General features: G+C 36.9%; 1 long non-coding RNA gene across 1 annotated transcript; it reads right to left on the bottom strand.

Annotated features, from left to right (window-relative positions):
• Positions 1-4,286: 4,286 nt before the first annotated feature.
• LOC136291814 (uncharacterized) lies at positions 4,287-6,143 on the bottom strand. Its single transcript, XR_010721747.1, has 3 exons — positions 6,109-6,143; positions 4,710-4,754; positions 4,287-4,304 (listed from the first exon to the last, which is right to left on the bottom strand). It is a non-coding gene; the product is annotated as an uncharacterized lncRNA (long non-coding RNA).
• Positions 6,144-15,210: the final 9,067 nt, after the last annotated feature.

Here is a 15,210-nt window from a genome sequence, read left to right as displayed (position 1 = left end):
AAAAGTTGAATGAAAATGCTTAACATGTAAGGACTTTTTCTTCTTTTCTTCTCCTTTCCTTCTGTTTATAGACTGTCACATCTGTTTGAATGTTGCAGGGAAACTGAACATTCATATCTTTATTTTCTTTTCTTCTTTTTTTTTTTTTTTTTTTTTTTTTTTTCTGGTAAGAAAATAAACCTGAGGAATTAAAAGACTCTTGGCCTTGTCTCTTATTTGGCTCTTATTTTATAAAATGGCCCTTTTATACAGCCACTTGAACAACTGACATGCTCATTTAGAAGGGTGTAGGAGAGATTCACCCTTAAGAGTAGGGAAAAGAAAAAGAAAGACGTATCCACATCAGCTTTGTCTCATTCATAACTATTAAGCATGGTAATAGTGGCTGATTTATTGTAAACATCAGTTTAGAGTTTATTAATGCTAAATTAAATTACTTTTATTTCCTCTGCTTATTTTTCACTCCAAAGAGACAAATGTAGCTAGATGATTCATTGATTTGCATTGATATTTTGTAACAAAAATGAATAAATTTGAATGGATTAAATAAAATACATTTAATATCATTCAGAAAAAAAATAGAATAAGACAAAAGCACACTTGGTTAAGTAAACTAATTAACCATTTTCTGGGTATACATTTTGGGTAATGTGAAGATGAGCTATCTTTCACGTTAAACAATTGGCTTTTTTCTGATTAACTAGAGCACTCAGAATGTTCTTGGTGTGTGGGTTAACCACCATGTTATTTAATTCTTCATTCCCTGCACATCATTTTATTTTTCTCACTGTGGCAATTTAAACAGATATATGTATATATTTTATGATTATTTTACTATTTCTCTTGCTAAAATACTTCACAACACTAAAAATGTTTCCTATTTTTAGCAATGGAAGCAGAGATAAGAAACATTGGGATACTACTATTAATCTGATCAAGTCCATCATGTTTTAGGAGCATGGTGAAATGCATTAAGATGAAATGATTGAGAAAATTAAGGAGTATTTGAAGATTGATGCAACTTTGGTAACATTTAGAATTTGGTGGGGGTTTTTTTGGGATAATTACTCTCTTACTGTAGTTTTTCAAAGGAAATTAGATGTTCAAATACACATTCCCATTCCAGTATGTTCAAGTATGGTAATATAACTTTTCCCATGATCTAGATAAGCGGAGGTTGATGAGGGCAAGGGAATAGTGCCAGCAGCTTAGAACTTAAACAACATCAGAGCCAGCTGAAATCCTGACCTCACACTTTTCAAGTTTCTTTGTAAATCTGGAACCTCATGTTCGTGAGATGGCAAGGGGATAGGCAGAAGACGTTCCCTTACTCTGATTAGGTATCATAGCTCAGACAATTATTTTATTTTCAAGTTGATGCTTATTCAAACTTCTGTTATTTTGCCCCAGCCTAACTGTAATTTGGAATTGTTCAAGCCACAGTCTGAATGAAATCAAATAAACTTTATAGTTATTTTCAGTCACAGATCTATCAAGCATTTTTGAGTTCATGAACAAGAACTTCTGTCATTAGCCATATAGGATTTTAGCTGATTAAGCCAGGACATTTCTTTTAGTCACAGATTTTTTTCATATTGCCTCTTGTTGGCTAGATTGAGGCTTGTAAATGTTGCTTATCCAATGAACACTGGCAGTTCTCAATTTTTGACATTTCCAGAACTCTTTCTCCAACTTCTGTGACATTTTGATATCTGAAATGCTATCCTGTCAACATTTTTAAATCAACACCTGATGTCAGCATAATTCAAATTCACTGCCTTCACGGGGCTTCCATCAGGGTTGAAGTTGGCCCATGAACTTAAACAAAGGCTTGTATTAATGTATTCCTAAGAACTAATTTCAATTACAAGTTGCAGCACCAGGCAGTATTATGCAGCTGCCATTGTATGAATGCAAGGATGACATGAAACCCATGGCTGTTCAACTTTTGTAGTTATTCTGAAATTCATGATAAGTTGATAAATTGGTGAAATTATTCAGAAACAAATATATTCTTTAGAAACATTTTTGTTGTGTTCCATCTGATTGCATGCTGTATTGGTGACAGAAAAATTTCAATGGATTTTAATGCACCCAGTGAGTAGTACAAAGACAAATTCTTCCCTTCCCCATGAAGTGCCAAGTTCCAGTTTTGCACAAAAACATTGCTAAATACAGCACCTTATGGTTCATTCACTAATTGTTCTTCTGTGTAAGAATTAGCTCCTTCCACCACAGTCTGAGATGAAAGGTACTGCTATGATGTTTAGCCATGGGAGATCAAGAAAGCACATTTTATATTAACAGTAAAAACCTCTCATTCTTTTCTCTATTCTTCTATTCTTTTATTGTTAACATAAATTTTGCTTGAACAAAAGCATGGTATCAAAAGGCTTTCCTTTTGGTTATCTGACACAAGTCATTCACAATATTCTCAAGAAGTGGGGTTTTGCAACACTTTTTTGTACATACTGCTGTATAGACCAAAAGACCAACCAAGTCCTTTGTCCCAGGAACTGTTTTATAGGTGCAAAATGATGAAATATGTCAACAATACCTGCTATTTCTGCCCATTTAGTTCAGTGATTATAAAAAACCATTCACTTTGGGTCACTCTGGTGGTTCATCCAACACAGTGTCCTGTCCCCAAGTGGCATCTGTAAGTGGAAGTGCAAGGACGTGTCAGGAAAAGACATGATAAACATTTATGATCTTCCCCTGTCATTCTCCTCAAACATCCTTTTATGTTTTGTTAATAGGAATTCCTAAGCCTGATTTTGTTTGTCTGTTTTGAAACCTACAGTTCTTCCATCTCTAGAACCCATGTGAATATTCCTTATCCTTTTCTTTAGGCAAGGAGCTCAACTGGGCTGCTGTTTCTACACAAACACCTCTTTTTGTATGTTTAGAGTCTAGTTTCTTTAAAGATCCTTAGTACTTGAACTGGAAGATAAACACAGGTATCTGGGCCTAACCCAAACTCCTCAGGCCACTTGGAATTTTGTAGACCAGATAGAATGAACCTCATAACCTCAGTCATTCCTATACAGAAACTGTTACATGCTGAGATCCTTCAGACATAAATCTGAAACTTTTCCCATTAGAACTTATACTTTTTACTAGATGTGATCTGAACCCTTTATAGTCACAGAACGGCTAATCATGGATTTCTGCTGTGGTATGATGAGGTTTACTTTCGTCTTCTCCACTCTCTTCTTAAGGATTCAGAACACTTCATTTACTTTTGTGATGACTACTGACTTGATAGTTTTCATGGAAGTGTCTTTAATATTTTAAAGATCAACTTTCTCCACTGAGTAGTAATGGTGTGAATGTAAGACATTTTTTCCCAGTGTGCTTCCCTTTATATCTATCTGCATCTATCAACTTTTATCACCCCAGCATTTACTCCATGTCATCCATGGATGTTGAGCAGTGCTGTTTTCTACAGAATTTCACAGGTGATCTTCATCGACTGCAAGAAAAGGTCATTTGTCCCTAACTTCTGCTTCATGTGTGTTTCAACATGTAGTCCAAAAGCTTTTTTTGATTTATAGGCTACTGAGGATTCTAAGGAAAATAAATTTCTTGTGCATAAGCATAAATTTCCAGTGGGACTTTAATTCATCTTGGAGGATTTGTAGTCAGTTTCTAAACTGAATAAACTCCAAGCCACTGACTCAAACCATTTTGATTGGAAGTCTCTTGTAAAAATCTCAGTGAAGTTCTCAGCCTTCGAATCTGCTACATGACCAAAATGGTTTTAACAATCTCAACTACTATGTAGGCCCTTAAATAAACAGCAGACTTAAAAAGGTACTTTGTAATTTCTGATGATGGCATTCTGGCCAGTTTTTCAAATAAATGTAACAACCTTTAACAATCATTCATCTGTTTACAATAAAATAAAAATGGAATTATGTTTAAAGCCCATTTTGCTCCGTGGATGTTACATCATTGGAATACTGCTTTTAACACGTGTTAGAGATATGCATGCTCTGGTGTTATAATTGATTTCAGACAGAAAAAAGAATTAATTCAAAATTGTTTTTGGGAGGTTCTTATTTATTTCAGTAATTTTCAAATTAAAGAGCCTCATGTCACAGAGATGATTGTCTTTGGGTCAGGGCAGTGTCTCTTTACATCTCTGTAAAATACTTAGCAGTATCCTGAGTGCTAAGATATTTGGGTTAATTATGGAGCATAAGTAAACAGGTAGTTTCTCAAATCATCCATTCTGCAAACTCAGAAAGGTGTCTTGAAAATAAAGCTGTTCTTTCTTGTCTTCTGTCTTCTCTTCCTCCCTTAAGGGTAGTAAGGAGTTATGATATTACAGGTTATTAAAGTAATTATTTCGAAAGAAAAGTATTACTCTGGGCTGTAGAGGCCACATCCCAGGAACATTTTGTGAATTTTTTATTGCTTGTTTGTGAGATTTACTCGTTGTTTAAGACCCCATCTCAACTTGTTCTATTCTCTTTTAATAACTAAATAAAAAAGCATTACCCATTAAAAATTTTGTCATCAGAATTTGTTTGATATTTTTGCTGAGGAGGCAGAACAAGGTCTGACTTGATCTTATTCTTCTCTGGCTCCTTTTACTGAGTGACAGTGATATCCATAATCACACATAATTTCCCAGCAAAATGGCAAATTGAGCCATATAATCCAAATACTCAACAGACTCTGAAGTAATGGATGTGACTTACTTCAGTTCCAGGATCTTTTGTTTGATTTTGTGTTGTTCTTGAGGCCTAAAAGGTAACACAGACCAGTCAGTTTCATACATCTTCTAATCAATGCAGAAATGTTAACTTGTTTATGGTGTGATATTCTGACACTGGCAGAATTGTGGAAGAGAAATTCAGTGTTTAGAATATAAGACCATTCTTCCTCTTTTTGCCTTTCTGTGTTGGGTAAAAAATATTTTGAATTCAACACCATGACTGCCAGACATACTCATCTCTAGACATCCACAAAGAAAATAATGTGTTCACTCTTACTGTCCTCTTTCCTGTAACTCTGTAGATATCTTCCTGGGCAGAATATCACACTCATGTCTGCAGTTACAAAGACCATAATTTCAGTGGTATCAGTGGATTCGTGTCCACGAGACCAAGATCCTCAGTTGACCATAAGACTCCAAACTTCATAGCCCTCATTGTAATTCTGCAAAGGAAATGCAGAAGATCCTACAAAGCTAAAAAAAAGAAGTGTAAATTACGTATGTGTAATGCTAACATGACAGACATAAAGAAAAACAACTGTCTTTATAATCTGGTTTGTGCTAGCACTATTTTAAAGGTAAATGTGCATAAAGAAAGGTTGCATTTCTAGAGGAATTCAACATTCTTCATTCAAGGTACATAAGATTTGCATTGTTATGTATCTTAGAGAGTTGCTCAAATTGGGATCAACAGCAACCAGCTGCTGTGAACAGTAAAACCTTGCATACAGAAGTAGAGCTGGGGATGGGGGAGCAAGGGAGGAGCAGGTTGAGCCCTTATAGCTGTGCCTGTGCTAGCCACTTCAGAGATCCCTTCTGAATCCATAGCACTATTGCTGCTCCAGCACTCATTTTTCATCTACTTTGAATCCACAGTTGTCAGTGCAGCCCTCAATATGTTCTGTTTAAATTCTCACCAAATCTCCATGGGTTCCTCTGTCTCTTCACACTGAGAGAGACAAGAGAGAGAGAGAGCAGCAAAGTGGTTAGAAATTTTCTGCCAAACACAGATGGTATCCTGATTGCTCTTTCAGCCTACCTGTGTCTGTCTGTGAAGCTGTGGATGTTGTGGACATGTGTGTGAAGAATTTCCAACACTCTCAGGTCATTCACCCAAAGGAGAATTTCCATGTGAATTTTAATATTCACCGCATTAGTCAGCATTGAGAAGGAAATATGGCTATTTAGGGTTTATCTCTATAAAATGTGTCTGTGTGTGAATGCACTTATAAGAAGAGAGAAGTAGAGGAGAAGAACAGGAAGACTCCAAAATTACACAGCAGTCTGCTTTTAAAAAGTACTGACAAACGCATTTGCTTGCACAGTGTAGGCAGTCTGTGAAAAATCCCAAAAGCTGGGGAAAAAAACCACACTGGCTTTACCTCATGGTATCTCAGCATGCTCAGCTATTTGTCCCTCTCCTCCTCAGGATATGGGCACAGTGTGGGACATGATTGCATTATGGCAGTTTAACAAGTTAGTGCCTACAGCTGACTTGTAACCAACCGTGCAAGCTCTCTTCAGCTGCCCCATTTGTGAGATAAAATGCATTAGCTTAAATTCACAGGCAGTAGATTTCCCTTCTAAGACAGATCTTTAAATAGGTTTTGGCATACCTGGCAAAGCAAGCTGGTATCCTCTTCTCAGCACAGATCATACCCATTGCAGCACAGGAAAGGGAAAGCTTCCTCCTTGCAAGAAAATAAATCAGCCTACCAACAATGCACTTAGCATTTGGAGGAAAAAATCTTTGCTCAACTCCTATAGGTAATCATTTTGTAGAATGAAGCATGAGATTTGATTATCCTCATTATCTTAGTTCAGATAGCTCCAAAAGTTGCTAGTTGTCATGAAACATGCAGCTCTTTAAAAAATTCAGTTATGATATTTGACTTACTGACCTATTCTGGCATTAAATCGCACAATATGCCAACTCACTGTGAAGTTTCAAGTCCCTTTTTTCCTCTATGCATATTGCCTCTAGTTTGTAGGATGGAGCTTTGGATCTCTCTCTCTCTCTTTTTTTTTTTTTTTCCGAGGCATGACAAAAGAAAGGATTGGTTTTCACTCATACTGTTCACATACCTTTAATTCACATACCTTTATTTTTCATCCTGGCCTATTCTTATCCTGTTTTCTGAGCAAAATTCTGAAGGGGTCATTGAAGAGTTTGGGATCTTGATAGCCATTTCTCAATGAATATCCTTAATAGGGACGTTCTGAGAGCTTCATGTTGGACCTGACTGTAACATGAATACATTAGTAGAAAGAGGTACATCTCTATGTAGCATTTAAAGGCATAGGGATTCTTACAGTTTCCTTTCCCTTTAGTCATCAGATCAGACAAGAGTAAAAAAGATAAGAAACTACATTCTTTCTGGTACTCTGGTTGTGGGTGGTACTTTTCCATATCACTAACTAGCAAACTAATTAATTTAGATGATCTTTAGACTTTTGCCATGAAAATAACGCACATGTAAACAAGTGGATAAAAGTTTTAGGTCACCAACTCATACAGCACTCCACGTTCCTGCTCTCTTCTATTCCTATCTTCCCTCAGTCACGTGCTTTATGACTGAGAGGTTTTATGTCTTCGTGTGTCCATGTTTTCACACACCTTTTATTCATTGATTGATTCATTCATTCATTCCTTTCTTTTTGTTTTTTATTTTTTTTTTCCGCAATTGAGAGCTTCACAGGATAGTTGTCACAGCTGCAATTCTTGCTTGGCAGCACTTAAATGCATGCAAAACAAAAGTCTCTGCCTTGCCCATCTCAAATATAGGCAAGTTGGTTGATAAATAGCCTTATGCCACCCCAGGGAGTGATTATACTTTGAGATAGCACCACCCGTAGGATGGGCTAAGGCCCTTTGATTTTGGCCCTGTGTCTAATCATGTGTTTTAACTCTTTCCAAGTGCTGGGTTTCTGTCGATCTCAGCAATTCTGTACATGTTACAACTGATATGGTTAGTGATATACCTGATAATGTAGCTGGCATCAGTGAAGGAAACCATTTGGTTGGGCTAGACAGAGCTGCACCAAGACTGCAGCCATCATTCAGTTAATATGCCAGATTATTGGCAAACTTTTCCACTGCCTCCTTCTGGTGTTTTCTGCAAAGCATTATTGTGGCTGAGAGTCATGATAATCCAATCCATTGGTTTTGGTTCTTGCTAACCTTAGTGCTCTTGGTTTCACCTGGGCATGTACTTGTCAACTTTCTTGTCCCTTTTGTGCCTCACAGAAAGAGACATGCAGTGCCCCCTGTGTGCAAGTTCTGTTATGTTCCAGTTTTCAGGAATTTTCATGGATTCCTGGTGTTGTTCTTGAGCACTTCCTCGATAGTTTCAGGCACTTTAGTAAATGGACAAGTCTCTATTCTACCCACAGCTTTTACTTGTTTCAGTTTAGGTATTGAAAAGCTGCTTTAATATTAGAATGAGGGAACTTAACAAAATTCTACTGTTGACTCCTGGCATAGTATGGTAAAGCTTTCACTTGCAGTTTTTTGTGCTTCCCATCTATGCTAATATACATTTACACAAGACTGACAGAAGAAAGTTGCTTAATGGAAATTACCTTTGCATTGGCTTTAAGTCAGCTTTATACTATCAGAAAAGAGAATAATAAATTCCAAAGCATTTCAAACCACAAATGCTCACAGAAAATAACAAGTCCTGATTTCCTTATATTTTCACTTGTATAAAGCAGGAATAAGTTTGTTAAAATAGTTGGGATTATTTTCATTTATACTGTAGCTTTGCTATAGAGCTCTGAAGCACTGCATACTTATGCTACAATTGCATTAAGAAAGGAGCCATAGTTTGAGGTTCAGTGGCCCGACATGGGTGCAAGAGAGAGGAGGTTGGTACATGCTGGGACTGTATCCAGAAGTTAGTGTCCGCAGGACTTGGTTCTTTGATTGTAAAATTAGAGAACATGTTTTTCTGGAATTCTGCCTCACTGAATCTTTATACAATATTCACTTCTCAATAAGTCAAATTAACTAAATAATGTTTAACTGAAATATAGACCAGTCACTTTTACTACTCACCCATTTCCTTGCCCTGTAAACTTTGGGCTCCCAAAATCGTAGGTGTTAGATGATTAAATGCTTTTATATGTAAAAAAAAAAAAAAGCAAAAACAAAAAAAACAAAAAAAACAACAAACCACTTTCAGATGTATTCTGGTTGCAACTCATTTGGATTGCATAATATGAATGCTTAACAGTCTGGCTGCTTAAAAAGGACTAATTTTCTAGGTATGGGGGGGAAAGAGCTCTTAAAGATGTTCCCACAGATATCTAAATGGGAAGGAAGTTCAGATCCCTTTATCCCATTTGCTTTCATTGACTGCTCCAGAAAAGGCATTTTCTAGCTGGGAGCAAGGTGTAGGTTTAGGATGTAAGGAAGTCCTGGAGTGTATTCACAGAGAATGAAATATTATTTATAAAAGCATCATTATTACATCTTAATTATTTATGTTTCAAAAAATGAATAATATATATTCTGAGTGCTTGCTAATTATTAAATGACAGAAGTAACTCCACATTTCAACTAGCATGCCTGTCCTGGCAGCAACTTCAAATGAAGAAACAAGCAAAGCTCCAGCACATTGCCCAAGACTTCTGAGAGTCCTAGTTTTTCATAAGGGCCTGGTGAGGAGAATGACTGTCAAACAGGAAAATGAAAATTCTACATTATTTTGGAGCACAAAGGCCTTCTACGGCACTAGGTCATTTAGGGTGAACACCCTGCAAACCTCCTCTTTTACTTTCTCTAAGTGCAAATGTCAGTGCCATTACTTAGATAGGTGACATTAATGTTCTTTATATCAGCACTGTTTCAGACACAGAAAAATATCGAAAGACCTTGTTCTCAGAAACAATATTTCCACTGTAACACCAAATTTATGAGCTTTTTCCAGCCAATACTTGCTGCTGACATCTTCAATTTAATGGGAAATACAAATATTGTACCTAGGAGAGAAAGAAAATTATCAGAACTAAGCTCTACAGTAAACCTACATTTTCAGCATTTGAATGGGAAGAAAACGAAGCTTGCCAGCTGAGGTTCATGCTATGAATTTTTCTTACTCAGCTCCTATTCTCTGAGAAAATAGGTTTATTGAATTGTTGATCATATTCTCCAGTATCCCCTGGATAATCCTTCTCCAGGAATAAATTTCAGGGATTGGCATAGTTCTGGGTATGATTCTTCATGAAAATGATGTGGCAAATGGTGGTCTTTTTTTTTTTTTTTTTTTTTTTTTTTTGGTGAAACTTTGACAAACTTTGGTTAAAGGTCATTGGTCTTACCAATGACAGAAATTTGTTTCTTTCCTCTCTAGGCAGAAATATGAAGCTTACTGGCCATGGAGAGTAGCACCAAAAACCTTACCAAAGCTCCTGTTTATCAGGCAAGAAAGGTGAAGATCTCAGAGACACCTCCGGTTTCTGCTTCCAGCTGCAGGCATGATTAAAGCCTGGTGGTATTTGAGACTGCTGTAGATTGAGAGAAGAGCCAAGCCAAGCCTAGAGGCTTCTTTCTCTGCCTGGAGTTTATCAATTAACTTGAAGCTTTTTATGTTTCAGCTCTAGCTGGAAGCTTCATTTGAACTTCCTCCGCAGACTTTAATTTCCATTTGATCTTAGAGAGACACCATCAAATAGTTTGCATTCTATAAAGCTGGGAGATAACTTTATTGCTTTGTTTCATACCAAACCTGAAGAAAACATCCAGTGATTGCTGAAACATGATATTCACAAAGCACTTTAAAACCACAATAGAGCTATGATTATTTACGTACTTAAATGATGGCTTTTTTTAGTGGCAAGGTGCTGTACCTATTGAGAAAAATCCAGGTTTGATTCCAGGGAAGAGAGGGGTTGCAAAGTTTCCCATTTCCGATAATTATTTTTTACTGCCTTTGCTGTTTTATTACATGTGGACAAGAGAAATCATGCACAGTGAACAAAGCTAATGTTTTGGGTTTTATATTTAAAGAAGAAAGCATATGTGATTGTTCTTAAATGGATTTTCTTCTCCACTCTGCACAGGCTTCTAGGTCTCCTAACAATCCTCAGCCAAATTCTGAAGAAGACGTAACTTTTGTATGCCACGTGTAGCAGTACTAGCAAAGTAAAGGCATATATTGAAAACTTGAGATGGAGTTGTAGACAATTAACAGGCTGCCTGCAAAGTCCAGCAGAGCCTCTGAGAAATTCTAGTCACACACATAAACTGAATTATGCAGCTCTTGTCAACAACTGCCTCAGAAGCATTTAACCAGTAAGGAGGAATAAGGGAAGATAAAAGTATGTGTTCATCCTTCTAGAAATAGGGAAAAGAAGTCTTTTATACAATATTTGAGAACCCCTTGTAGGGGTCAGAACATTTGTAATCCCGTGTCAAACCTAAGACAAAAGACATTTTACTGAGAGGATAAGCAGATGTAAATGCCTAAATGGCAGTTGTTGGCATCTGTCCAAAGGTTAGGGTTGTTCTCCCAAAGGTTGAGGTAGTTAGACAATTAAAACAATGTCTTCTTTTTTGTTGTTGTTGTTGTTGTTGTGTCTATTTCCAACCTCTCTCTCCTTCTTTTAAAGTATTTATATTTTGAAAGACAATGCGTATAAAAAAGAAAAGTAAATAAAGACATCTTAATTTTCTAAAGATCAAAATGAGGAGATTAGACTACATTCCAGCATGTCTGAATCTATGTCCTCTCACAACCTTTTATGAAGGAGACCACAATGGTTGCCAGAAGAAAAAAAACAACAACAAAAATCCAAAACCAAAACCAAAAGACAACCTGTGAGTCTTTGTGAAGTACTGAAATATGCCCAGAGATCTATAGCAGATTTCTTGATATATGTCTGTCTCTGATCTCTCTACATACTGGCTTAAATCAAGAGGAACTCCTGACTTGTGAAAAGTTAATATAAGATCAAAATCAGAGCTATGTACTTTATTAAGGTCATGACCAAGATATTTATTGTGGTTTGAGAACAGACAAGATTAAACCACTACAATGCCAATAGTTGTACATTGTGTGGGATTGTTGGGGAAGGAATTTAAAAGAAATCATTGCAAACTGGCTCCTCCCTCCCATGTATTTTGTTTATATTTCAAGGCAAATGAACACACTGTATTTTGTAACTGATGGAGCAAGTCTTATGTTTGATATAGCTTACAGGCCTATAGATGTATCTCTGTAGCACCAGAGCATTGATAGCAGAAGTTCTTGTAATTTTCCTTGCTGAGATGAGTGATTACACAGCTACTGGTCCATATCTGGTTGCCACTATGTTTATGTGTCCACATTTAAATACTAATTCCCTATCAAAATGACAACATGCATGCCGACTTGCCTGCTGAAAATGATGCAGTGTAAAAATAAATAAGCAAATTATAAATAGATAAGGAGAGTCTATATGTAATTTCTCTGTTCTACCCTGCAAAGCCATTGGATCCAGCTAAGGATGGGTTTCTTAGGCAGTGGTGGTCTGTCAGAGAATAGCATCACTCTGTTGTCTGGGGACTAATCTGTGTTGCTGCTCCTTTCCCACGTGGTGGTAAAGCAGCTTCCAAGAACATGTTGATACTTTTTGAATCTGACATTTAAAACTAGTCGTACATAAAATGTGCTAACTACTAGATAGAATTCCATGTGGCTGCTTTGAATTAGATATTTGGTCTCCACATCACTGTTAAGACTTCCTTTATGCTAAAAGTGTTTCCAAAGCCTAAATGTGAAAAGTAATAGAAAATGTAGGGGGCTAAGTCCTTCTACTTGGAATGCACTTTTTCTTGTTATTTGCTAATTTCTTTGCATTCACCTTCAGAAAAAAAATTGTTTCCACTAAGCACACATATACAACAGGAGAAATATTTAAAGGAAAGTACCTTACTTTAATTAATACTGTCTTTTCAACTTCACTCTTTATCAGAGATTGAACACAGGTCTGGGACAGACATATACCTATTTTTTAATTCAGATCTGATACTGTTTGCTCCATAAGGTACTGAACTGCTAGTGTTAGTTAATTGGGACTTTGGGGCCCGATTTTCAAAGATGGCTGATAAAAAGCAATAAATGTTTATCTTCAGCTTGATTCTGAAAAGCTTTGCCTCCAACAAAGAGGGCAGTTTCTAGTAAACTGCAAGTGCCAACTGCTTGTGTTGGTAATTCTTTTAAGAGTAAACGAAGCAATGTATTTTCACTAGCTGTATGTTTTTGACTACCTACAGATATTTTTAGCAATTTTGGGGGGATTACTACAGTTTTCCAGTGTAGAAGGTAGTGTGTCTTTTAACCTACCTATAAGACACTTGGAAAAATTGAAAATCATGTTCTTCAAGAAGAAGGTTTCTACCTACCCAAAATGGAACACAGTTCAACAGGAATAATACATAAGGCACATTTTGGTCACTCAGGTTTTAGTTGTCAGCCTAGCCCCAAATATCAAGAAGATTCTCCTTTAGTTTGCTTTTTGAAAATTTCTTACATATATAATTTCTTGTGAAATCTATTGTTTTGCACACAGGGATTTGGAAATATCTCAAAGTACAAAGGGGAATAGTTACATCTACTCTAGGCAGCAAAGGACTGTCATGCACTGCCTGACAGAGTATTTGATTTCACCAGTCTAGTTCTGCAATTCTATAAACCACAGATAGTGATGCATACTTGCAAATGTTCTGTGGGAGGTTTGATCAGTTAATACTGTAACGCATTTGAGATAGCTATGGAAGGAGCATTGCACTTTATCACACACTTACTACCATTGTAATCTTTTATTTGCTCACTTTGCATGGGTGTGAATGAATGAATGCTCGTGCGAGTCCTTTCCATTCAGGCTCTTCTAATATCCTCTCCTTACCTGTACCTAAACATCTTTTAGTACAGCTATTAGGAAAGTTTGCCGATTATCCTAATCTGTCTATTTAATGGTTGCTGTTCTCAAGTCCTATGACTAGAGGCTGCTGATACAGAGCTTCAATCTTTTGCTAGCTTTCACCTACATACTTCTGATCCTCATCTTTTCCTGGGTCTTTTAACGACTGTCATAAACTAGACCAAACTTTAAATGCTCTCTGCTGTGTCAAGAGGCTCACCCTGTGCTCAGGGGTTGCAGAATCACAGAGAAAGAGATGGGGTGGTGGCTACTTCTTCAATTTTTGCAGTTTCCTTCAAAACCGGTCTGTATTCATGTCAGCTGAAACTGAGTTCTGGCCCATGGTGCATGGACACTGCTAATGTTGCAAACACTCCCATAATTCAACTATTACAAGTAATAGTGGTAGTAAAATAATCTTATCTTCAACTCATCAGAGCTTTTTTAATTGAATTTTACTTAACATGAGTGTTGAAAGAGCCAGGCTCAACATGCAACCTTGACTTTGAATCCTCTGGCGTTTTGTGGGTGTTAGTCACATCCTTAAAATTACAGTAATACAGTTTTTGTGGCTTAATATTTACATATTTTTATTGCTGTCTGAAAGATAAATGGGAAGAGGATGATCAGAGGAGAAGCCTGAAGCAGGATTTTAATATGTTGACTAAAAAAAAAAAAATAGATAGAGATATATTTGTATATATGGGAATGTGAACTTAAGGTTGCATAGGTAAATTAAAAACATTAAAAGACACAAAAGCAATGGCTGGCAAAGCAACATTTGGTTGGCATATAGAAATGCACTGTATTTCATGGAGTGTGTGTAGGGGAACATTTGAAACTGAGGGAAGAATATTCAGGAAGTTCAGGCAGCTGAATTAACATTGCCAAGGGAGTCAAAAGGAGTCAGTCCTTACATGTTTATTGTAACTTTGTTCAGTAACATTTAAAACAAAAGGCCAAATTGGAAGCTTTTACTTCCCAGAGTTCCTCTGATGTTCCCTGGAATTTACCTGAATACTTCTTAACAAGGAACTGAAGATTTAAGTGTAGTTTCCCCACTCACTTTCTGACTGAGTTGCACAACCCATTTCATTTAAACCACCTTGATGCACATTGTTAACGTCTCCAATATGTGCATTGCACATCCTGAAAAATGAGATGTTGGTTCACAAACTCTCTTCCCTGCTAGACTGTGAGCTTGGGAGAAAGGTTCAACTACAGCAAATAAGAAGTCTTGCCAAATTCCTTTCCTCCCTCCCCCCCCAACAACTAGCTTTTGACCCCCTGTATTTAAGGACAGTGGATTGCCCTTAATGACCCCATTAATGTCACAGGTGAGTCATGGAAGAATGGCAAATGGTGACTTCTGCAGGGACGGAAGCATGTGTCCTTGCTGGCACCTCCAGGTGCTTTTTTCAGCAATTTTCTCCTGTCTTGCATATAAGAGCAGACACCATTCATGGGGAACGTTGCAGCGCATGTCATGTGGATATTTTCGGGTTTTGAAACTAGCAGAATGTAGAGTAAGGCAAAGAATAACCCAGGCACACATTCAGAGGTTCATGTCCCAAGACCTT

Source organism: Chamaea fasciata, unplaced genomic scaffold (genome assembly GCF_029207755.1).
Source record: "Chamaea fasciata isolate MVZ Bird 193981 ecotype frontalis unplaced genomic scaffold, bChaFas1.0.hap1 SCAF_7, whole genome shotgun sequence".
NCBI lineage: Eukaryota > Metazoa > Chordata > Aves > Passeriformes > Sylviidae > Chamaea > Chamaea fasciata.
Note: the sequence above shows the minus strand (reverse complement) of the source record. Positions and strands in the feature narration are given on the sequence as shown.